Below are 27,400 nucleotides of genomic sequence, written 5' to 3'. Positions count from 1 at the left end.
AATGGGCTGAATAAGCCCGAGTAAATGTCCTGCTCTCAATAATGTAGTATTCCCAAACTTAACCTATCTGCAGTAATGGATGCAGGTAAACACAAGCCCAATTTCTTGTAAAGCATGACACTACAGTCAACATTTTAATACTTTTGGAAAACATAATCATTAAATTTGCATATAGAAACCTATCTAATATAGCAGTTGCTTGCAGTTGTTTATGTTAGGGCTGGACGATATGGACCAAAACTCATATCTCAATATTTTTTCTCAAAATGACAATATACAATATAAATCTTGATAATTTTTAACTCAATTAAGTCCTATCATAAATTTGCTGATGCAAAATGCCACACAGGCACATTTATTAACAAACAGCTGCACAATATGTGGCTCTTCAGTGTTTTCCTCCTCTACGGGACAGAATATGTGAGTGAGTTCTGTAGTGTGGCTTGTTTAGGTGAAGGTCTGGGTTAGGACGCACTCAGAAATCCATCTAAGTGTACTTTTCATGCTGTTCTGAAAAGTAGCCAAAGCAGCGACTCCTGAAACGAGTATTTCAATACAAAATAAGCTATAAAATATATCTCAGAAATATGGAAAAATTGTAAAGAAGGACACTGTTTAACTCTACTCTATACATAATATTAAATACTTGTATGATATGATTTTCATGTGTGAGTGTATAAATCAAAACTAAAAAAAAAAAAGAAGAAATATATCGATATATATATAACTATATCGAAACTCAATATGTCTTGAATCTCGATATATTGCCAGCCCCAGTTTACCTAAGGTTATACAACCCAGATGGTGTATATGTATATATATATAATTTTAGTATATCTGCTGGTAAAATGGCTGAGTAAGGCCAAGTCATACCCTGTTTGTATTATTATTATGATCTAATTACTCTGCATCAGCTGTTCTGGACTCTGATATGTTGCCACAAGGTCAAATTCTTGGTTCTTCTCGTCCTTGCTGAATAATATTAGATTCTGACATAAACTGTGTAATTACATGCACATGCACACACAGCCAGTGCACCTATAGCAAAAGGTGTACGGTTCACTAAACACATCGACATCAAGTCCCCGCTCCCATTGAGGCTAACCATCCACTATTGAATCATGCGCGGTGATAGATTTCTCCACAGCGATGGTAAAGGTTTCCGCCTCAGCTGAGAAATGAGCTGAGTAAGCATCAGTTATGTTTTCAATAATGCATTAGTCCCATTACCCTGCAATCCCTGACAGACAAGTGGTGTTAGCTTTCAGATAACGGTCGAAGGTGAGGTTTGCAAGTGAATATGTTGACTTTATTCCACAACTGCTGAGTCTGATCAGCTTTACTTGGTGCAGAAGCTTAAACCAGCTTTGAGTATGAGGCAGGTGCAGCAGGGGTATACCAGATGCAGCTCATAATTACTAGTATAACTCCCTTTGTTGGCTGGTGACCTTCATCTCATTACTAATAAATAATAAACAATATGTAAATGACTTACTGACTGACTGATGACCAGTTGAATCATCAGTTGTGGGGATAGTTCCAAGTAAGGTCAAAGGTTTTTGAAAAAGTCATTGGAAAATTGGTTAAAATTATTTTGCTGATCCTGCACAATCTGAAATGAAACAGTCCCATGTTAGCACTTTAATTGGTTTATAGGAAATTAGGAAACTCATTTCAAACTAAGTGTCCATTAATGAAACTGATTGATTCCTATTATGAATCATCTGGATGTATGTCAGTAAATCAGACAGTTTAGATTAGCCTGTATGTCTCATGGTTAATCTCAGAATGATCTGAATAACCTTCCTTATACAATGATAATCCTCCACAATTAAGAGAATTTTAAGCTTGGGTTTGGCAGACAAACCACTTTAGTCTTTGCGGTATGAATAGAAATGAGTGCGTAACATATAGAAGGTGAATCTGTTCTATCTGTGATTTGTTAAAAAACAGGATACACACTGATGTTGTGCCAGTACAGATAGAAGTATGTCATTTACAGCGTCATACTCTTCATCTTCTTATTGTTTTTGTCTTTTCTGACTCTCACTGCTGCCCTGATCCATGATCACAGAAACACGTATGGTTATGTGTTCAGTGCATGCAGAGGCAAGCTATCGTTATTGGCCCGGAGATGCTGCTTTGAACCAATAGCGGGGCAGCGTTTTCATGTGGCCGAAAACGTCCCGACACATGAGAGGAAATGTCGGCGATTTTGAGGACCTGAAAAACAGGTCATATCTGTTTCCTAAACATCGCAATATTGGGATGTATCACTATTAGCCGATACTATACAACTGGGTATCGGCAATGGGACAACAAAAAAAGGGATATCGGAATAACACTAGTACACACACATGGATTTTCTGAATGTGAGGAGATATTTTATCTGATACAGACCCCACACATGAAGACAAAAAGTTCAGGAAGAAGTTTGGATCGTGCTGTGAGTGTGTGTGTGCCACGATAATCCCAACACAGCACAATACACATGAAATGACTCTGTCCAACCATTGATCTTCCTTGAAGGCAAAAATCTCACCTGACCAACTGAGATCTAACAACTTCATCTAATGCTGCATTCTGAGCAACTCGGAAAAAGTGACTTGGAACGCCACCTGACGTCAGAGGTCCTACTCTGTAAAGTCAGCAAAAAAAATCTAATAGTATACCAGTCAGCCATGTTTGCGATATTTTGATGAACTCCGTTGAACTCTGAGATCAAATTTTTCAGAGGAATTGCCTAGTTCCGAGTTTCCTTGAATGCACCATTACGTGTTTCTCAGTCAGCTTGGTTTTTGATTGGCTACATTCTGTACCACGTCACAAATCACGGAGTCATGAGTCAGGCTTTCTCTACAAATGAAGAGTTTTGGTCGTAAACATTGAATATTTACGATTTTCGGCCCCTACCCATCACAAAACCAATTATCAATACCAATTATTAGAATCATGAGAATCTGGCACGAGGAGCAAAATCAGGACCAAAACAACCCGTCTTTATGTGTGTACTACTGTACTCATCTTAATTCACTGACAGTTGTGCTGTTGTTAGTATGTTCTTTGATGTTCTCAGCTTTATTTGTGGCAGTAAAAGCTGCTGACACAATGAACTGTGACCAGGCACAGACAGGTTTTCAGTATGAAAGCCGAAAGAATCAAGAAACTTCTCTATTTTTGTCTTTCCCTGTTATTAATTCTACGTGCTACCTCCCCTTTCTTTCTGCCTCGCTGGTTTTCACTCTTCACTTAAATTCTCTCACTGATTTCCTCCATCCCACCCAGACGCTCAGTGTGACGGTTCCCCACCACAAGAGGAAGTAAGAGCTCGATGCCAACCTTCTCCTCAGTTCACCGCCTGTTCACTCAGATCCTCACTGACAGGACTGATGCGAAACAAAAATGCAAATTTGACAGCGACAGCAATGCTAACATTACCTCCACAGAACTTTTCCTATCGATTTGCATTGACTTCAAAGGGCAGATTCAGACTTTTAGTCACTGGTTTTCATATTGTCTGTGTCTCAGTGGAACTCACTCTCATCTTTGCTGTCACTTTGCGCTGATTCATCTTCATCCTTGGAGCCTCCAAAACATCTAAAAATATTCTGTCAGACCTCCAGAAAGTTAAATGCCTTTCATTTGGCAAAAATAGCACAAAGTAGCCTCATTATTTGATCAAAAAAGGTGTATTCTAGGACACACTCAAGAAGATAAAAGTACTTGTTTTGAAAGTTTAGAAAGAATGAAGGAAATTGTCCCATCTCAATGACTTTTTCAGTGTGAGCAACTTGTCAGACTACACTCTGGTCTACAAACTGTTTCTGTTCTCTTACAGCAAACTAAAAAGAGACTGGTTGTCCTTTTCATGTGAAGTGTTGGACTATGCCCTAAGTCATAAATGTATGAATCCCTGCTGAATGGTTCCCTAATATATCTGTGTTCATCTCAAGCTCTCACACATATTTTACACCCCATTCCTTCATCACTTTTTGTCTTTTCTCCCACCTCTAGTCGCACTTTGACTTTCCTTTCCACTGCCTTCATTGCATTTTTTTAGCCCTCAGTTTCATGCTTGTTTCATATTGCCACTCTTTCAGAATTAGCATTTTAAGTTTCCCTTGCAGCCTGCCTGTCACAGTTGGGATGCCTTGTCTGTCTTTTTCTTGCTTTCTCCCTCACTACTCTCTTGATCTTTGACTGCTTCTCTGGCTGGCTGCTTGTCTGCTTCTATTTCTCTCTCCCTGTGTGCCTGCCTCCTCCTCCCACTCCCAGTCTCTTTCTGTCGGCATTACTGCATTTGAGGAAAAATGTGCCCGAGTGTCTTCTTGCCGCTGATGTATTTTTAATTCCTCTCCCTATTCTTTTTTTTTTTTTTTTTTCTGTCAGCCATTATAGTTGTCGGTGTTCACGATGACCCTTCTTTTTGCAGGTGTGCTCATCCTCCCTCTCTAGATGACTGAGTCACTGTCTGGCGGTGTCACACATGTTCATCTGATCTCTGTGAGAGTTCACAGCTTTAGACAGCTCGCCTCCTCAGATTACCACTGACTTGTACAGTGTGATTCATTGCTCTCTGAGTGAGCTTCATGTTTCTCTTTCTCATCCTTGGGTTTCCAAATCCAAAATAAACCAGACTTTCACAGCTATGAGAGGTATTCAAATTATTATGTGCTCCGGAGAAGACTGTTATTTTAACCCTAAATGCCAAGGGTTTTTTTTTTTATTACAGTCACGGTACCCAAAACATGACTCTGCAAAAAGAAGAACCGGCCTTGATCAGAGAGCCTTTCCCAACGTTTCAATTTTAAATCAATTAAGGAAAACACCTTAAAATGATCAGAGGCCTTTAAAAAAGAGAAATACTTACATGATGCATGTCATTAAAGAGTGTGGGTGTGGGTGCTGCTTAGGTGGGTTTTGTTGAACAGTGGCCACACAGAAACCATTCCGTACTGGTTAACTTATCCGCGGATCATGGGGGGGGTGGGTCTGCAGGTGTAATGTTCGCGTCTCCTGTGTGCTCCAAATGCACCCTACTGTATGTGTATAACCGCATGAAGCCCAGGAATAACAGCAAGCAGAAGTGGGAATTTTTAAAAATAAACCACCTGGAAAAAATAAAATAAAACATTATTTAAAAACTTCTTCTTCTTGCTTTGAGAACTGATACCAAGTACCGGTACTGGTCTGAACTCTGCCTGTGACATAGTGGTTGTAGACCACTACTCTACAACTACAACTCCAGGATTCTGTGATTTTTATGTGATTTTCTATCTCTTTTCTGTTATCATGTCCAAGGTGTAGCCCACCTTACATTCAATGTATGTTAAATCCTGTATGGAGTAAAGCAGGTGTACAGTATATGATTCAACTTTCAACTTTTGTTATATTTATTTATTCATATAATGCAAATTACAATAAAGTTATCTCAAAGTGCTTAACGAAAAGCGCCAATGAGAAGAAAAAACTCTGAACAGAAGGGCAAACAGGATAGGATAGAAGGATAGTTCACCCGAGTGTTTCAGACTAGTTGCCGCGAACCATTGATCAGTCCATCCAGGCGTCCCAGACTAGTTGAGCCGTGCGCCATTGATCAGGAACTACCAACTCCAGCATCAAGACACCTGAAACAGAAAAGAGCCCTTGGCGGGCGAGGAGAAGGCACAGACTGCAGGAAAAACATGATATATTATGATACACTCGTTCCTAGTGGTTAGGTTAACATTATACGTCTTACGGCATCCTCCATGCTTGGAAATGCTACCACTACAGACGAGGTTTTTTCTTGTACTGGTCGCACATATTGATACTGTATATGGGGTGAACATCAGTGTAAATGGTGTGAAGCAGTGTGAGCATTATGATGGGTTGATGAATGAACAAACTTTTACTTCTCTTATATTTTCAGTTACCTGAATGACTTTTCCTCTTCCCTACCTCTATGCTAACTGAATCCATGTGTGCTCATATAAGAGAATACTCTCACTCATCACTTGAAATATTTTATTGTTTGCTTTCCTTCTATTTTTTTTTCTATTGGGTTTTGGCTTTACTTGGTTGAAAAAAGGCCAAAATTTTGGCTGCTGAGGTCAATCTAGCAAAAGAAACAGGCATTTGTCCCATGTGTATAAAACCTACTGCCTCACCAGTTCAGCACACTTCTCAGCTTGATATGATGGTTTAAGCAAACACATTAAACGTGTAGATACCAATACATTTCCATGTGTCACAGTATGCTGTTTTTGCTCTGCTTGTATACACGCCATATTATGCACAATGTATGTCGTAATGCATATGTGCAGGCCTATGTCTGTTGCGTTCATCTCCATGTTGTCTTTAGCTCATTATGCAGTATATGAATTCACAACTAGCACAAGCTGATGGTGCAAGTGGGCCTGTGTTAAGAGGTTTTTTTTTTTTTCTTCTTTGGTTATTTGAATATTTAATGTATTGACACATAATTCATTCAACCGTGTTCATAGAGGCCTATTCTACGTAGAGGTGCAATGTCATTTTTGAAAGGCTATATAGTTACTTCTTTTGGCTAATTTTTGCAAAGTCTTAGCCAGGCCAGCTGAAATGCATATGCTTCTCAGTCCTTTTTTTTTTTATCGTAGAGAGCTGAACTGCCTCAACTCCAGCCTGAATTCCATTTTGTTAATCATACCTAAGTGTCAATATACATTATTGAGGTTAGCGATGTAGATCGACCAGTAGACGGAGAGCTTTGCCTTGTGACTAGGCCCCCCATGCCACAACTGATCAGTTCTACACATCCGTTACAGAGTTTACTTGTGACCACAAGTCCTTTCAGTCCTTTCTCTTCTCTTAGCTGACTTTAAAGCTGTTATTACTGACCACTTTAAAGGAAAATGTTAATGTCACTTAGACTGCTATTTGTTTTTAGTTTTTTTTGCTGCATTGTGTGTGTGTTTCAGATGTGTCTTGTATTTATCTTTATACTATTCTACATTGTATGTAATCTTCTTTTCAGATTGTCTTGTATATGCCATTTTATTATTGATTTGCTTTTTAGACCCTTGCCTTTTGCCATGCCACAGCTATAAATAATAACTATGTTCTTAATCTCTCCTTGCCTGGTTAAATAAAGGTTAAATAAAAAACTAAAAATAAAGATGGCATACCTTACTTTTCCATGAAAAGAAAATAGACTTATAGCTGCTGGACATTATATACTGTATATATTTTTTTTTATTATCAAATACATTAAATACATCCATAGTATAGGCCCAATTGATCAATAAATCAAAGATCATTTACTCGTAAAAATATATATATAAAAGGCTAAATGTTTCACTTGAAAGCTTGTTTTTATCTCTGCATTGTTTTTACTTCATTCTGATGTCACAGGGAATACTGAGAACAAACTAGATCCAAAATGGTATTGAGCGAATTACTGCCTCCTTGTCTGGCAAAGAAACACAATAAATCACTGTAAGGATAAAGGAACGATTGTGTGTTTATGGTGGAGTTGAAAACAAACTTTTGTAGGTCAATTTGAACCTTTTTTCTTTCTTTTTGGAGTAAATGATGTTCAATTCATTGATCTATGAGGCTTACACTGTGATTTTATGTAACAATACGTGACCATGTAGCCGTTTTAAGCTCAGAGGTGATGATTCACACCCTAAGGATTTCAAACTGCCGTGTACCGGTCAAGAGTATGTTAATGGGTTCATTGCTATGAAGCCAACTGGATGGCGTCATCCACAGAGTGAGGTTACACCTCCACCGCTGATGTATGCAGTCACAGGTCTCACTTGGAGGCCACTAGGTGAGTTAGGATTAAACACAATAAAGGATCAGTAATCCCTTTCCTCCAGAGCACCTCTCAAGAGACATGCTTTTTTAATATCTACAAAGCATCGACTTTCCTCTTGGTTAAATAGTTGATGGCATTGTTTTAAATAGTGGAAACATAAAACTCAATTTCCCATAGAGAAAGGGGCGGGGTAGGGGGGTTATTGTGAAGTCCAAATGTTCTCATCTCATGCACTATTAAGCGAGGCAGTGGGGTGTGTGGGTAACATGGTTTAGAGTCCGTCTGTCACAGCCTCCGGGTATTTTACTCGCAGTGAACACACACGTACGCACACACACGCACGCCAACACACACACACACACACACACACACACACACACACACACACACACACACACACACACACACACACACACACACACACACACACACACACACACACACACACACACACACACACACACACACTCACAAATGTATGCAGATTCACACAGATGAAAAGGCACTCTGGGACACACTTGCACTCAAACACCTCTTTTTCTCATTCATCCATTAACACACACAAACATGCCCAATGCCTCCGGGCCTCCAGAGCTGCAGTCCTTTAACGGCCTTGGAGCAGGTCAGAGGGGTCGACTAAGAATTTCACTTCATTAATCACATATGGGGAGCTAGCAGCATTTTATGTATGTATGTTTCCATATGTACTTAGCCTATGTTCAACTCTGACTTGGAGGTAATGCACGAAGCATTTGATTATTCAGATTGATGGAGCAATCAATGTAAGAGAGAAGAGAGCATTCATCAAATAATGGTTGCTGATTCCTATCTATCTATCTATCTATCCATCCATCCATCCATCCATCCATCCATCCATCCATCCATCCAAGCAGACTTTAAGCAGATCGGAAACCAACAAGCTCACTGAAACAAAATTATATTGGGCCTGTACTACAAAGCTGTATTTCCTCTTATCGCGCTAACTTTATTTATTCGGTTAGATCTTTTGATGAGTTGCTAAATGTTCAGTACATTTGTTTGTTTGTTTTGTTTGTTTGTGTTTGTTTATTTAAAAGCACACTGTAGCTTTTGGCCACTGGGGGCGCTAGACCGGTAGCTTTTACAATAGCGCCCCTAGTGGCCACAAGCGCTGCAGCACTGTCGCAAAAATCAACAGTCAGTCGGGCCAGCCTCCCTTTGTCTTTTGATTGTGTATGCAGACAGTAGTACCTGTAACTTGGGGATAAGGATTGTCTCTAAGGGCTGGGGTTAAGCAAGGATGGGCTCGCGCCACGGATACAGTCTATGAGCTATAGGCCCGGCACTCGGCCCTCCTCACTGCGTCAGTGGTGCTCCCCCCGACTCCCTGGCCTCGCCACAGTCGTCGGCCCCCTTCGCCACCGACACGGTGAGGCGGGCCGAAGAGTGCGGCGGTGGCGGCTGCTCCTCCAGCCCATAGACTGTAGCCGTGGCACGGGGCTGGGAGCCAATCCTTATCCCAAAGTTACGGCTCTGACTTGCCGACTTCCGTTACTAAAGAATCCACGTTTAACTGAACTATCGCGGTGATTAGTGCACCATTAACCCAACACAAAACTACTCTTTTGACTGTAAACAGAGGCGCTGGGTCGGGAAATGCCCCTATGTTGTGACGTCACATGGAAACTATATATATCCGAGCCTGTGGTCACGTGACTGCCGTAAAGTGAAACGTTCTCCAGGCATTCTCCAGGTCACATGACTTTGGAGAGACGATCCGTCTCTTCAAACTTACATAGTCGGTATTTCAAAAGGGAAGCCCCGCTTGGAGCATTGATACCGTAAAGCGCTGTATATTGGCCTGAGGAATCATTTAAAATAACTCATATGGGTCAACTCTGTAGGTCAACAGGTCCACGGTGTGGCTTTAAATCCTCATTACCTTAAGCCTAAGCTATCACATTTTTAAATATTCCATTTTCAGCTGAGCAATATGGCAAATGTGGCAGGTTTTTAATAGTTAATGTGCTCTTTTGTGACAGCATGTGTCAGGTAAAGCTGAATTGCTGGACTGGGTTAAAAAATGAACATAGTCAGTCAATAAATAAATAAAGAAGTACATAAATCGGTATGTTACAGATGGGAGAGCGTTTGTCTGGTTGCCAGGAAAAGCAAAGTTTAGTGTGTGTGTGCATTTTGTGAGGCGACAGTGGGTTAGGGGTGTGTTAGTGTCAGCACAATCATCACCAGTTCATAAAAGGAAGGGAAAGCATGTTACAAGCAGATGTACCTGTGTTTGTTGTGTGTGTCTGTAGCATTGCCACGTGGACATCATTTTAAATCTGTATGCTTACTACAAACTTAAAGAAAGAAAAATCATGGAATTTAAAAGTTGGTTGCATTGCATTAGCGGCCCCCTTGTGGTAAACATCAGATAACTAACATTGTTTCTATCTCTTTGGCTTTAATCAGAGCAGCTTTGAATCCTCGGCTTCCATCGATATTTTTTTGCCAAACTTAATATTTTTCCTCTCTCCTTTGCCTTGTTTCCAGGTTATCCAGGACTCCAAGGCCCGCTGGACGCCTCAAGCTTTTGCTGAGTGAGTAACACAGACTATGACAGACTGTGTGTGAAGTACTAAGTGAGCAGAAGACTTCACGACAGCCTCTCACAGTGCTCGCCAACAGCATGTTGTCTTGGCAGAAGAACTGTCCTTTTTCACACAGCTAGTGGTACCGCCGATCAAACGTGACCGTGTGTGTGTGTGTGTGTGTCTGTTCTTGTGATGCGAGTTGGACCAGCAAGTTTTCCTCAGTTTGTGTTTAAACACCAAGTTGCAGCTGAGGATACGTCTACCTTTGATAGGGACTGAATAAGTAGGATGCACAGGCGGAGTAAATCTGAGTTCAGGTTTTGATGTCAGCGTGTCATTTAAACACAAACATATACACAAAAATACCTGGAGCTAAATCTTCTGACAGACTGCTGAACTCTGAAGCAGGTTTATCAACAAAGGACTTTGCGGCAAAGTAGAGGAAGGGAAGATGAATCCTTAAAAGGAGCAAAACGTTTGTGTGTGTGTGTGTTTTTTTTTTAAGAGTTAAAAGTTTAACTAAGAGTGACATTTGGATTAAGGCCCCCTTTGGCTGACTCTCAGCTGACCCTGGTTCAAGGGAAATATTAAAGATTGGAAATGCATAAATTCCAAACTTTGTAAAGTTCGAATCAAAAAATGCTACAGTGAGAAAGAGAGCGTGATTGAAGTTAGCGATGGTGGGATTTGCCGGTGGGTGATGAGTCACTGTGGTTATAATCTCCTCAGTACTGTCTGTGCTATCATTGTCATGGTGTGCTGTGTACTGGAGGAGAACAGGAGATCCTTGCTTGTTGAATTTAATTTTCCTCAAGTGGTTCCCAAACCTCTCTGCTTATAAAATGATATACATAATACGGAATATGCTTGATCTGCCTTTTATGTTCCTCTGTATCAGATGAAGTAGCATTGGAATGGGTGCATTCACACTTAAAAAATCCTCTTTGTGAACATGCAACCAAAGTCTAGAGTGCAGTAGGGCTGCACGATTATTGCCAAAATGAAAATTCCGATTATTTTTATCAATATTGTAATCACGGTTATTATCAGGGCTTTAAATTAACACCCGGCAACCCGCCAATTGAGCCATTTTGGCTGGTGAGCAACTAAACAAATATCACTATGTCTGTTTGAAAAGGCAGGCTGCCGAAACTATGCGACAAGTAGTTGTTGCCAGATTGGGCTGTTTTCCGCCAAGAAATTTGAGGGGTTTTGTGTGTGTTTAGCGTTTAAAACGTGTATTTGGCAGCGCTGCTGGTTAGGGATGTCCCGATACAACTTTTTCATTTCCAATAAGATACCGATATTGCAGCCTTGCATATTGGCTGATACCGATATTAAGCATGAATCATACATACTATTATCTATTTATTTTTTTCTTAAAAAAAAAACCCCAATAATGACCTATTTTGTAGTGTGGAATGTTAGAAAAGGCTTGATCAAGTGATGTTACTCAACCAGAGAACAATAGTCAGCAACAGTAGGTATGAGAAAAACTGACCCATTTATTATTAACCAAGTGGTTATATACATTTTAACCTTCAATTAAATATCTACACTATTCTACAATTGAATACAATAAATAAAAAATGAATTAGAAAGAAATTGATATCGGATTGGGACACCCCTATTGCTGGTTGTACTAATCCTACATTTCCCATGATTTCCCATTTCCCAGGTGTCATACAACAATTGGCGACGTGCTTACGTTAGCGTGATTGTTATGGTGTGGTATCAGAAAAGTCAAACGGGACGGCTCAAAACAAAGAATAGGAGCTGAAATTAGGTTGTAAAATGAGTTAGGAAAAAACAAACAAACTTGGAGATATTTAGTGAGTGTTTGAAAAACCTGAACTGAAAAAAAGGAAGGCTGCTGCCGTCACTGAAAGAGGATCTGAAAAGAAGAAGAAATTGAGGAGTTTTATTACTAAATGGATGTCAGGTCGTGAGTCTACAGTACATGTAATTCCTAGTACTGATTACTTCTATTCTTTCTAACTTCAAACAGTGTTCCGGGGATTCAATTTTCATCTGAGTTAAGTTTGTTTATGAAGTTATGAGAATATACTTTATAAAAGATTCACTTCTCCGACATACCCAACGTTTCGTATTGCACCTTTTAGGCATTGTTACAACATTGTTTTTAAATTAAATGTTTATATATATATATATATTTTTTTTACCATTTTAATGTATTTCTACAATAAACTAAAATACAAACTATTTAAAGAAACATGAATGCTTAAATCTATTCTGTGGCACTCATCGTGTAGCTTATTTTTGCTGGAAAAAAATTTGGCTGGTGGAAAATGTTGTTGGATGGTAACTTTAAGAATCTACTGGCCATGCTGGCTGGTGATCTAAAAAGTTCATTTAAAGCTCTGATTCTAATCACAATTATTTATCATATTAGGGAAAAATCTGTGTTTTTAATGCACTTTTCTAGCTATGTGTACAATTTACAATGCAAATATTATATTTAACAGAATGGCTAAAACCAAAAGAGTACTACAACACTAGAAATAATTAAGCTTTAAAATGGAATTATAATGAAAAACTAATTTTTAAAAAAGAACCCAAGAATTTGAAATGTACCAAATACACTATTACAGAGTGCAGATACCGTATTTCAAATTGAAATATTGCCGACGAGCAGGTTAATTTAATCGTGGCAACCAAAATCATGATCAAGATTAAAATCTGATTATTTGTGCATTCCTAGAGTGCATGCAGAAAAGTTATTTCTATGTAGATGAAAAGCAGCTCTGAGCTGTTGAAATTCAATTCATAGCCCTGACGTAGAGCTGACTAACAGACAGCAGTGCTGCAGTGCGAGTAGGGTAATAAAACATAAAAAACCATTCAAATTGTCTCATATGCAGAAGTAATATAAGTGTGGATGTTTAAAGAAACTCTCTGGAATAACCAGGGTTCATCAGGTTTTCTGTCATGAAAACATCAATGTTGTAACAGCTTAAGAGAAGCAACGGCAAGGAGGCACTGACTTACTTTACCTTTGCTTGTTCACATCATGTCAGTACGATGTATGATTTCACTCATAGTCCATTAAAAACCAGCAACTCTTGTAACTGACAGGGTTTTTTTTTTATCAGTTTGGAGCAATTCCAAAAGTGCATTATGAACACAAACCGAGCCAAAACAATGTGATAAAATATTTACTGTTGTACACCTGTTCGGCCCAAAGCTATTCCTATGTGACAGCAGTCCATATATCTGTAATTACTATTATTTTACCTTTTTCTTTCTTTTTCTTCTAATTTTTAGTAGGGTTTGATTTTTTGACTTTTATCTCATTTTGAAACTCTACCACTAAATTCTAGGGGTGTGTATTGCCTGGCATCTGGCGATACGATTTGTATCCCGATACATAGGTCACAATACAAGACGATACAATATATCCTGATATTAAATATAAGGCGATTATTGCATTTTTTTTAATGTATGACTTAAGAAACACCTAATCTGTAAATATGTACACCTTCAAGAGAACATTATGTATGACATATATTTTATTGGCATTTTTACACAAAACATTGGCTTTAACATGCCATGTGCCAACAACTTCAAATAAAAAAAATAACATACAATCTGCCTGTGGCTTTTAAACCAACTTTGACTTTAGTGCAACATGACTTTAGTGCAACTTAACTGAGGTTTATGCCTAGAACTACAAATAAATGCAGAAAGTTAGTACTTTTTTTTTTTAGATTTTATTGAAAAAACACAAGCTGGTCAACATGCCCAGATTTCAATGCACTTCTTGATGCAGTTACATATAATGTCTCCTGCCTTGACTTTCCTGGTTAAATAAATCACCATGGATGCATTTTGAATCAATCCGAGAATTGTGCAACGTAATATCGCAATATATCACCGAATCGATTTTTTCCAAAATGTTTTTTAGTTAAAAATGATAAATACCAACAACACACAAAAAAACGACATAAAAAACACATGAAATAAAAGAAAAATATACTGAATAATAACAAAAAAAGTACAGACAAACATCAACAAAATACTCAAAATCACACCAAAAACACACACACTAAGAGAGAAAAATACTCACTATTACCAGACAGACACACTAAAAGAGAGAAAAAACACACATCACTACAAAATACACAAAAGTAACAGAGATACATACAAAGCGACATAAGAAACAACCAAACGACACCAAAAACACACACAGAGAGAGAATGATTTACAGTAAATAATACCAATAACACACAAAAACAACAACAAAAATACACAAAACGATGTTAGAAATGATCTTGATTAAAACATGAACGGAAAATACAAGAGTCAGTCTCTTGTAAATGATAAAAACTATAGAAATACATTGATTCATTTCACTTTTTTTATAAAGTGAGATTCTTTAAAATGTGTGTCGTCACTCATTCATTCCATCATTATGCTCTATAGTTGTTTTTTCACAGAATTCTGAGCAAAATGTTGTAAACAAGAAAAGGGGGTACTTGGATTCAAACGTAAGAGAAAGGGTTACTTGAGTCAAAAAAGGTTTGAGAACCACTAATCTAGATGGTGAATTTAAGAACATGATTATTCATCTGGAAGCACAGCATATTAAATTGATGTGTTAGTTTTGTCATTTTTAAATACCCAATGTGAAGATGGAAGATTCTTCAATTTCTCTGTCACTTTATCCATATATCTTATCCAGTTTAGAGGTGTAACAGAGCCAGTCCCAGTTAACATAACTTGGAGGAACTTTGAAGGAGATTGACTACTCCACACCTCACTGAGCGACCATTAAATTCAGCCAAACAAACTAAAATATTATGCAGTCCTGCATGACCGCCTGTCAGTGAGATGATAGGAGGGAAAAATCTATGCAAGCAACTAAAAATGCAGCTCTCGTACATTATCCCCGGCTCTCAATGCCACTTTAATTAATCACCATTGAGATTCCTCACAATTTTGTAATATCATCCAAAGCTGTTTTGATATGACCCAACAAGTCTGCCTTCTCAGTTAATTAGGCCCCAAAGTTGCCATCACAGCCAGAATTTTGAGTTTAGGGCTGTCCCGAGGCTGCAGCGATTTTTTTTTTTTTTTTTATTTTCTTTTCCACCGCAGTCTTCTAAATTTGGATAAGCAGGCCTAATTAGAGGTTGAATTTGGTTTCATTGCACTCACTGCACCATTGAATTTCATCCAACCCCAAAGTGCACCAGAGGGCTGACTTGGTGTTTCAGCAGAATTAAGTGCAGACTTTTACAAGTGTTGATGCAGCTCACGGCCCTGGATGTGTTCCTCCTGCTGTTCTTCACTCCATGCAGAGGATCTTTGCTCATGTATTTACAGAAAGTGCTTTTCTTCTTAAGATTTAGACACAAATAATTGTTCGTATTACAAATACAGTAATTGAAAATTGACATTTAGTATAAAGCATTTTGTTAGACATGTGCACAGGCGTATAACCTTCCTCATCAATAAGTACTGTAAAGAAACATGCATGCTAGGGCCGGGACAACGCGTCGACGTAATCGATGATGTCGACACAAAAAACACGTCGACGCAAAATACGTTGACGCAAAATGTGCGCGCCGATGCGTGACCAAAACAAAGATGGCGGCACCGGAGAATAGCTAACGCGAGTGGATCCTCCGAGTTTCAAAAGTGCAAGGCACGCACTCGTTCGTCGAAGGTTGCTGTTCCCCGTAACCCTTGTCCTTTATCCTGGGTGTGACCGGACGGCAGCAGGTCAATGGGACTAGGAGGAAACACCCGCCGTGACATCATCAGCAGCAGCCGCCTCCGCATGCGATGAGAGAGAACATGTACATACCGCTGTGATACCCTATAGTCCGTACTGATTTGTAGATTAAAGACAATGTATGTTTGCTGTACACATAGGCATCTATTGGAGTTTGACCTTTTATTTTTCCCTTAAACTTCCTAAAGGACAACACACGCACACGCGCATGCACGCACAAACACACACACACAATTCTTAAGGTAAAATGCATTATTTAGCACTTTCATATTCTAACTTGAACTTTATTTTGGAATTTTGAGTTGAAGAGCAATAAACATCTAATGCAATGTTAAGGAATTCATGTTTTTTTTTCTTCATTTTAGATATAAATCAACTTAAATCAATTACTTTTAGTCAATTAATGGGGAGATTATCGATAATCACATCGAATCGAATTGGAAAAATGGATCATTAGATTAATCGATGCATCAAAAAAATAATCGCTAGATTAATCGTTTAAAAAATAATCGTTTATCCCAGCCCTAATGCCTGCAGGTTGCAATGAGAAGCATGGGTCTCATGAGAAGCTGCTTTCTACTTGGAATGTATCTACATTGCCAAAAGCATAGAGCCTGAAGTTTAGCCCATTAAGTGGATCCAAGCTATCCTCAGGCCTTTCCTTCAGTCCAGCAGGGTTTTATGAGGGTATATTTCACTGACTCACTGGCACAGCTGAGCAGGGAAATCCTTCTCTTCACGGTCTAGTTGGGATGACTGATGCAAATATGCTACTGCTGAGTCCAGACACTGACGCCACCATCACACTGACCCACTTAGAGACAGAGAGCTGTTCCAAGTCATTTGTGACTGACAATCATTTTGGTTTGTTTTACATTGTCTTTAAGTAGTTTTTGGAAGCCAATAAATCATTGATTATAAACTTGTGTAGCAGCACAAAGAGAGATTTATTTCAGGTCTTTTCAGAATAATGCTCACTGGGTATTTTCAGGACATCTTAGACCAGACATGGACAACAGGCGGCCCTCGCTCTAATTTTGAGCAGCCACTGAAGTAAATGCACAAAATGAGTTAAAAACACATACAAAATTAGGCAAGGCAAGGCAAGGCAAATTTATTTATATAGCGCATTTCATACTCAAGGCAACTCAATGTGCTTTACATGATAAAACATTCAATTGTTTAAAATCAATAAGAACATTTAAAATCATCAGTAAAATCAATAAGATTTTACAGATATTACAGAAATATACACTGGTAGGGATGTAACAATTCATTCAACTCCCGATACAATTTGATTCACGATGCTGGGTTCACGATATGATTTTCTCACGATTTATTTTACAAAATGAGACTGTAGACAAAAGATGACCGAAAAATATTATTTGCTTTTTCTTCAAAAAAAAAACAAAAAACAAAAATACTGTACTATTTTCTTTTGTCTTTCATTGTCAAAAGAATCCCTTGACAAACAATGCAATTTATTTAAAAATAAATCCTGAATGAAATAAATAAATAAATAAATAGTACACATGAAGAAGAAGCCTATTCATTTAAATTCTGGCTCTACAGTAAAGTATGCAAAACTGCATCATAGTTCCTTTTCTTTTTAAAAGTGCAACTGAAAATGTTTTTTGGACTTTAAAACAAATCCCATATCAAAGAAATAATATAAATATACAAACTATGGTTTTTATTCTCTGTCTCTTGTTTCTCCCTTTCCTCTCTGTGCCACTCTTACCTTGGAGTTCACGTTCTTTATTTCTCACCTCTTTCATTTTGTCTTGGAGAAGCCAAAATGCTTCCACAGTTCTGATTTGTAAAAAAAATTTAAAAAGTACTCCGATTCAATTTCAGAGCATCAATGTGAACCGTGACACCTTTGAATCGATTTTTAACTGCCTCACGATTAATCTTTACATCCCTATACACTAGACAACATACATACACAAAATGACTCCAAAAACACACAACGCCAACAATGACAAAAAACTAACACTAACATGATAGTAAAAATTACAAAATTACAAAACAACAACAGAAACACAGGAAATAAATACACAAAAATGTTTTTCTGAAATCCAAAAAGGACAAAAATAATATATGGAAAGCAACAAAAAACAAACAAAATAAGAGAAAAATACACTAAATGACCAAAAAAAAAAAAAAAAAAACACATAAAACGATGGTAAAAACACACAAGAAAACAACAGAAAGCGCAAAATGAGAAAAAAAACAAAAAAAAACACAAATGACCACAAAAGATGAAACAAGACAATTAATTATACCAAAAACACATTAAATGACCACACACACATATTGCTCTTCCATGTATTAATGCTCAGATTGTTCATTATTCTAAATGCAGACATAAAGGTTGACAGTGTGGCCCTCATATCAGAAAATCACTTTTTTGTGGCGCCGCTGTGATAAAAGTTGCTCACGTCTGTCTGAGACAGACAGAGATAGGTTTCAAATGATCTGTAATGTAGATAGTGCATTTCCTTCCATCCATACATGTTTTTCCTCTTTACCTTTTGTTCTAAATGACACACATGGTTGCAATCTGCTTGGCTTGGAAACTGCCGGTCGTTATGCCATTTGGCCGTTATGGATATTGTTGTTCTCTTTTATAGTCGTGTTTCCATAAAAAGGCAGAGCTACTAAGCTGAATGGGTCATGCTGGGACACCTGTGGTGCAGATATTAAACTTCTGATTAGACCTTTTAGTGGTGGCAAATCTAATGACTGCTTTGGTTTAACAGCTTTATTACAGCATAAGAATTATTTGCGGTTTTAATTTGTGAAAACGGTGAAGAAGTATTAAATATTCTTACATAACTTATTCAAGCAGTGTTCGTTCAGGTTAGCCAGCCAACGAAACCAGTTTCCACCCACCCACCCATCCATCCATCCATCCATCCATTCATCCATCCATCCATCCATCCATCCATCCATCCATCCATCTGTAAAAAAATGTATTTAAACATTGTGGAGCAACAAATATTGATCTTAAGTCATGAATAGTGTATATATATTTTCAAAATGTTTTTGTATATAGGGCTCCACAATTAATCAAATTTTAATTGTCATCATGATTTTGGTTGCCACGATTAAATTAACCTGATCGTTATTATTTACATTTCATATATGGGCTCTGCACTCTGTAACATTTATTTAGTTAGCCTTTGGTACATTTTGAATTATTGGGTTGGTTTTGTTATTGGTTTTTTAAAAAATTATATTTTCATTTCTTAATTTTGCACTGTAAACTGTACACATATTGTTTGTTCAAAAGTAGTGCAATAAAAACACAGATTTTTCCCATGTATGATAATAATTGTGAATATAATCATTATTACAATATTGATTAGGGATCGACCGATATGGGTTTTTTAGGGCCGATACCGATTTTTTTCCATCAGCCTTAGCCGATGACCAATACTGATTTTCTTGAGCCGATATTTGGAGTCGATACTACTTTTGCTCCCTCAATTTACGTCATAAATTGCATTACTGCAAACTGCTGCATTGTAAATAAGCAAAATAGAAGTCAATGCTAGCTGAGGAAACTGAAACCAGCAGTTAAATTAAAATAAAGTTGTTTTTTTTTGCTGCACTAATGATCTAATCATCATACTATGTTAAGCTCATCCAGGTCATCAAAATCCAAAACCCTTATGCTAGTTCTCTGTTGTCATACCCTGAGGATCGCCTCATAAAAATAGAATAAATTGTAAATAAAACGTTATTCTTTTTTTTTTTTGATGGATTTATGGGAATAAGTTACTTTATGCATTTTACAGCAAAAAAAAAAAAAAAAGGATGCCTGGACCGATTGGACACATCTGAATTTGCTCTATTCACCAATGAACACCATATGATGAGCTTGAAGGCTTTGCAGACTCATAAAGTGGAGAGCTGAGACTTTTTTCTTTAACACGGGTCATTTTTAAGTGCTTTAAATCACCGCAAATGCTGGTCGATTCCTTTCAAAACCATTAATCATCTCTATTATTACTTATTAATGCCTTTGAGGTCATTCCTTTCAGGTGGTATACTCTGTAGTTCTCATAATTACCCTAATATAAGTACCTTTGAAAAGCGACTAAGGCCATTACCTGTATGCGACTTGAGCAGGGTTGGCCTTCTTGTTTGTATTCCATGCATGCAATGCTGGCCTTACTGCTCGTTAACCTTTCCTAATACAACCGGCATGTATTAATAACACTCAGTAGGAAAGGTCAATCAATGCATGTGTGCGTGTTTGTATAATTGTTTGTCACCAGGAACGAAATGCAGCCTATAAGTGGCTCAGTACAGGAGGTATATGGGCTTGTCAGCAAACTGTGAGGGTAAATTGAATTTGCTTTTAATAATTAACTAGGACTGATGGCTTGATGTTGTGCGCTTATGTGTCCTGGGCTGCAGGGAACAAATCTTACTAATGAGGGTTTGCAATCGTGTCTATAGCATGTTATCATGTTTGTTCTTCCAGCAGCCATTATTAGATTTCAAATCTGCTGCTTTGCCATCTGGGATGAGATTCTGAGTGAAACATTAAAAAAAAAACCCTAAAAGCAAATTAGTATTTAAGACCTGGGAGACTGTAATAGTTTCTACAAGACATCATTCATTGCTAGTAAAATGTATTTATGATGCAACTATAATACCTTCATTTAGACTTTAGTTATAGGTTTAATCGCTCTGCAGACATAAAACATTTAATTCCATTTTAGTTTGACCTTAAGGCTTGTTGTAATGATATATGTGTGTGTGTGTGTAATGTGTGTGTGACCTGTGTTGCCGGGTTAAAGGGTTTCAATTGATTGTTTCAATGAGATGTTACATGTAAGTCCAGGTTGACCTTTTTAGTGACGGAGCTCTGAATTGTGGCTTTTTGAAAATAAATAAATAAAGATGAGCAAAAATAAACGAATGTCCTTTTTCACGTCAGATTTAATCATCTGTGGTGGGTGATCTGGACACGCAATAAAACAACACTGCAGTATTATCTTATGGAATGAAGCCACAAACAAATGAGATGCTGTGGATATTGCTATAAAATACTTGTGCTATGCAAACAATCTTTACAAGATAAACCGACTGTTGCTTTAATCCTGTTTGGATCAATTTTATTGTTTTTTTTTTTCTCCCCCTGCAGCTTCCAGGATTCATTCTGCTGAAATCATTGCTAGACTGAAGCTTGATAGTGTGGCTACGAACACAAAAGTTGTATTGGTCCTTTCTTCCAAGCCTTGGCAAAAGCAGTGAGTCATTTTTCTATCCAAGCTGTGAAGCTGGCCTGGGAAACAATGCTGTTAAAACAAATATCCAAAGTTTAAAAGTCCATTCACAAAGTCATCTGAGCTTTTAAATTCAATTTAAACCCCCAAAACATCACTTCCTCAGATGTTTTGGCTGCTCAGGTTCAAATTACCTGTACTTATAAATACAGCATCCATTCCACGCCAAAGTGGCCTTGTTTTTAGTAACCCCTTTTCCCCTGTGACGGATTTGGCAGAGTGGAGAGTCAAATTACTCCTGATCTGAACCTAAAAACATCGCTTCATCTCATAAGTGGCTTGTTTTTACCCAACCTCTTCTCCCTGGTGACAAAGGGAGTGTCAAAGCACACCTGATGATAGAGCTTGTGATTCCAGTGAAGCTTTACTCTGCCATTAAAACCAGAACAGGAGCCAAAGAGAGCACAGTTAATCGCTTAACTACAAGTAACACTTTAGATATTAACACATATTTCTTTACCTCAATATAACAACTAAAATAACAGGTGCGTCTGTGTTGTGAGTTGTGAAAGTGTTTCCACTAAAGTTGTGACTCGTTTAAGGATAAAAAAAAGATTTATTTTATTTTTCATTCCATCTACAGTATGATTTATATAGTTACAACTTTTCAGTTCACAGCAGGGGGCACAAATATGTGAGATATGTGTGATCTGAGGGCCAGATTTACAATAATGACTAATCTCAGCATTAATGAAGGAAAGACTAAAGGGTTTTATGTCTTTGTTGTTGATTTGCATTTTTTTTTTTTTGGTGATTTTTGTATATTTTTGTTGCAGTGTTGTGTGTTTTTGCACACGTTTTGTATATTTTTCTTAAATTTTGTGTGTTTATGGGTCATTATCTAAGTTTTTGTTGAGGTTTTGTAAATTATTTTTGTGTATAATTGTTGTGCTGTAAATTTTGTAAGTTTTTTGGAGTCATTATGTGTTTTTTTTGCTGTTTTATGTAGTTTTCTGTCATTTTGTGTGTTGCACAAAATTAGACTGGGTGTCGGATGTGGCCCCTGCACCGCTAGTTGCCTATGTTTGTTATTATTGAACAAAGAACATTGTTTAATACTCTGTACAGCCTTTAACCTATATGATAGATTAAATATTGATGAATGTTACTTGTTACTTTTAATTGCACCCCATACATTAACTCACAACTCACACACACAAGGTTAAATGAAGTTCTTCCTCTAGGCATTAATACCTTGGAAAACCTGTCATTTTCATATTTAAAATGCACACATTTTTCAGACTCATCAGGGACCGAGGTCTGTCGGAGCGACATGCATACAAAGTTAAAGCTTACATTTAATTACAACCAACCAAAAAGCTCAATTTGGTGTCCCAATTCACGTTTTAGAAAAACATCCGACATAACCCAGTGCAGATGAACATTTCATGTTTTCTCGGTGTGTGATTTCCAATCTGACTGAAGCCCTATAACAGCGACATAGCTGTAACTCATTCCCTCAGATCCCCTGCTTTCGTCTTTCCTAATCAGATTTCTGTGGTTGGGTTATTTATCATCGCCAGCTCTGACTGTGAGTGATGCTTGGCTAATGGGTTTAGCATTCAAATCTTCTAGTTTGATGCGACGGATTCCCAACTAGGGTTGTCATTCCTGTGGCAGCAGTCGCAGCGTTTTGGTGGTGTGAATAGGAAGGAAATAACAATGTTGGAATATGTATTCATGTCATGTTTTTTAAATGTGTTTGGTCAGATGGGTCTTGATTGAAGAAAGAAAGAAAGAAATAAAGAAAGAAAGAAAGAAAGAAAGAAAGAAAGAAAGAAAGAAATATTCTGGCAAATACTGTATAATTCTTCTTTTTAGACTTACAGATCAAAATATGAATCACCAAATGAGAGTTGATGAATGGTAAATAATTTTTCCAAAACATATAAAGCATAAAAGCTCAGTGCAGCACATGCTCATAAATAAAAGTATATGGTGTTGAATGACAGTTATGGCTATACCAATAATAATAAGTCGTAAAGCAACAGCTAAAAAAATAAATAAGAATAATAAAAAATAAATAATTAAATAAAAAAGAATGAAAAAAAGAAAAGAAAACAACAAAAACAAAACAACCCCCCATAATAATAATAATAATAATAATAATAATAATAATAATAATAATAATAATAATAATAATACAAAATAACAATTAAAAAAGAAAAGAAAAAAAGAAAGCATAACCCCCCAAAAATGAAAATAAACAAATAAACAAATAAACAAATAAACAAATAATAATAATAATAATAATAATAATAATAATAATAATAATAATAATAATAATAATAATAATTATTATTATTATTGTAAATAGATAAATGAATAAATAAGAAAGAAAGAAAGAAAGAAAGAAAGAAAGAAAGAAAGAAAGAAAGAAACATTCTGGCAAATACTGTATAATTCTTCTTTTTAGACTTACAGATCAAAATATGAATCACCAAATGAGAGTTGATGAATTGTAAATAATTTTTCCAAAACATATAAAGCATAAAAGCTCAGTGCAGCACATGCTCATAAATAAAAGTATATGGTGTTGAATGACAGTTATGGCTATACCAATAATAATAAGTCGTAAAGCAACAGCTAAAAAAATAAATAAGAATAATAAAAAATAAATAATTAAATAAAAAAGAATGAAAAAAAGAAAAGAAAACAACAAAAACAAAACAACCCCCCATAATAATAATAATAATAATAATAATAATAATAATACAAAATAACAATTAAAAAAGAAAAGAAAAAAAGAAAGCATAACCCCCCAAAAAATGAAAATAAACAAATAAACAAATAAACAAATAAACAAATAATAATAATAATAATAATAATAATAATAATAATAATAATAATAATAATAATAATAATAATAATAATAATAATTATTATTATTATAAATAGATAAATTAATAAATAAGAAAGAAAGAAAGAAAGAAAGAAAGAAAGAAAGAAAGAAAGAAAGAAAGAAATATTCTGGCAAATACTGTATAATTCTTCTTTTTAGACTTACAGATCAAAATATGAATCACCAAATAAGAGTTGATGAATGGTAAATATTTTTTTTCCAAAAGATATAAAGCATAAAAGCTCAGTGCAGCACATGCTCATAAATAAAAGTATATGGTGTTGAATGACAGTTATGGCTATACCAATAATAATAAGTCGTAAAGCAACAGCTGTGAAAAACTCTGTCTTCCGTCTAATTTCTTGAATGCACCTGTGATGTGTGCGAACATTGTGCATTTATAGTCGTCAGACCATGTCTCATGTCTTTTTGTTTAGTATAATGTGCAGTGGTGACAGAACTGTAAATTACAAGACAGATGTTCGTCAGTCTTCAATGATTCCTTTTGTTAGATGATATGTGGTTACGTGTTGGGTGTATTGTTTTCTAATGTTAGATGTATAACTATTAATTACCAGAGCGGTTATTGTGTGTGTGTGTGCGTGAGTGTGTGTGTCTCTCCAGTGTTCACTGCCCCACCACCTGTTCCATGTAAATAGCTCCATATGTGTGGATGAGACTTTATGTGGCTCATGGGACACATCCTGGACATTCTTTATCACCTCATCAGTCATCAGCGGTGGGTCCCAGTTACAGAAGGCAACGTCACATCAAAGAGAGAGGGAGAGAGTTTCTCACTAAAGTCAGACAAGTGATACTTTTTATTACATTTTAGCGTCACGCTGTTCCTTCCATTGCTTCCAAACGTGACAGGTTCCCTTTAATGAACCTGCATCACCTCAGACGTGCCTGCACTTGTTTACATGCTCAGAGTTCATGCAGTTTGTCTGCTTGTCACTCGTTACGTGAACACACACACTCACACGCGTGTCTTCTCGTTGACCAGTTTTTCACGCTTCCATTAGCAGGTAAAAAAAAAAACAAATGACTAAAACAGGTGTAACAAGTGTCACTGCACATCTGTATGACCTAACATGTCTGTGAAGAGAAGCAACCTGCTAATCAGGTTGTGACAGGGTGCAACCTGGGGACTGTAAGATTACGTAAAGGTGTGCGTGAGTGTGTTAAGACACGTCTCACATGATGTTATGATGATGATGATGAGTGGATGCTTTCACTGACTAGGTCTCAGGGTGTTATTTAGCAGTGAGTTGGTGCGTTGCATTAATTAAGCTTATTATCTCGGCATGGAGACTATTGCTCACTGTGTGTTTTTATTTGCACATTCTTGTACATTTCAATAGTTTGCACTTCTGTGATGTGTCTAACCTTTACTCCTCTTTTCTCTATAACTTGTTTTTTTTTGCATTATTATGATTTAGTGACAGTTTAGGCGTGTTTGTATAATTGTCTGAATCATGTGCCCCAGCATGACGTTGCGTCCCACTTATCTTTTTAATGACCAGTTTCTATTTAAGACTGCGAATTGGAGTACGAGCACAAACACACTTACTTAGACAAGATGAAATGTATAGTAATTTAAGTATGGGTACACTGCTTCCTGACCTAGGATGGATTATCGATTACAGATTATTTTATGTTTTATAAGATTATTCTATAAAGTACATAGATTATTGCATTTTTTTCCTCTCTTTCTCAGTGCAATAATGATATACACATCTATTAATAGTAACCATGTGCAATAATATTAGCACTTTAACTAACAACCAACCAGGCTAGGGGCGAGGTGCAATTTCTTATTTAAGGCAAAATATTAGCACAATGTACGTTTGCACCGAAGCACTTTATCATCTGCCTCGTGCACTTTAGCTGCAATGGTCACTTTATTTCTGGTCTGTCCTGAAGTGAAAATATTATTATATATTATATTATTGTACTGTCCATGCTGTCGATTTTGGAGTTGTCTGTTTAAAAAAAAAAATGTACATTCTGTTGTACACAACATTAAACTATCGGGGACTACGGATGGAAACTAGCCTGTGGCATGTTTATATTCATTAATGTTCATTGTCATTTCTCACAAAAAAATAAAAATAAAAATCTCTCTATATATATATATCTATATATACTGTATATGTGCTGTATATCCTTTGGTCTGAGGTGTATTAAGAGTAAATTTGTCTTGATAATCAACTCTGAAACTGGTCAGGGCCCACAATCGTAAACTTGTTCAATATTTATGACCAAAACTCCTCATGCGTGTGGGAAAACCCGACTCATGACACTGTGATTTGTGCCGTAGAACAGAAAGTAGCCAATCAAGAAGTGAGCTGTCTGAGAAAAAACATTAGGCAACGCAGAACTCGGTCTTTCTGAGTAAAACATTCCGATCTCATCGTTCAACCCAGTTTTAGCGGCAGCACGTCAAAATATCTCAAACATGGCTGACCGCTGTAATATTAGATTATTTCCCCGTCTTTACCAAGTAGGAGCTCCGACTTCGGTTGGAATGACTTTTTCAAGTCGAATGTCGGAAAATCATGATTTCTTGGGTGGAAGATCAGCGTGGAGACAGAATAGTTGTGTGTGTGTTTTGCTGTGTTGAGCAGAACACACACACACACACACACACTGCTTAACGCCTGTATTTGTATCTTCATGTGAAGGGTCTGTAACAGTTAAACATCTCTTCAGATTTAGAAAATACTAATGTGTGTACCCCGCTGTAGCGATTGATCACAAATCTCCATGGTTTGTAAATGAGTTACAGTACCGCAGCTGTATGTGTTTGCTACATTGTACCAGTAATTGTATTTATCCGTGAGGGTTTTCAAATTTGATCAAGAACCACTTCTGATTGTATTATAACTTTGCAAAGCACTCAAAAATGAGTGTTTGTCAGCCTTTCTTTTTAGTTTGGGTTGCTGGCAAACAATACACCTGCTTTCAAATGCATTGTAAAGCAAAAAAGAAATTGATTTTTCCCTGTATCTCATAGGAAGAAGCTCTTAGTTTATGTTACTCTGAGCAATTTTACCTTTATTGTTTGGAAAGACCTTCAATGCAGTTCGAAGAAGGCCAAAGAAACCTGGGAAATATTTAATACTTTATACA

General features: G+C 36.9%; 1 long non-coding RNA gene across 5 annotated transcripts in view; it reads left to right on the top strand.

Annotated features, from left to right (window-relative positions):
* Nucleotides 1–27,400, top strand: part of LOC114478117 (uncharacterized) — a 137,030-nt gene that overhangs the window by 17,800 nt on the left and 91,830 nt on the right. For 3 of the 5 annotated variants that reach the window (XR_003675809.1, XR_003675811.1, XR_003675810.1), the window contains one exon: nt 10,319–10,365. This is a non-coding gene — a long non-coding RNA (uncharacterized LOC114478117). Of the gene's footprint in view, nt 1–10,318; nt 10,366–21,281; nt 21,388–27,400 lie in introns of all 5 variants that reach the window. The other 2 variants (XR_003675812.1, XR_003675813.1) reach the window with 1 other exon arrangement.

The sequence above is a fragment of the Gouania willdenowi genome, chromosome 16 (assembly GCF_900634775.1).
Source record: "Gouania willdenowi chromosome 16, fGouWil2.1, whole genome shotgun sequence".
Taxonomy (NCBI): domain Eukaryota; kingdom Metazoa; phylum Chordata; class Actinopteri; order Blenniiformes; family Gobiesocidae; genus Gouania; species Gouania willdenowi.
The sequence above is the reverse complement of the archived record's forward strand: the minus strand, read 5'-3'. Positions and strand labels throughout refer to the sequence as shown.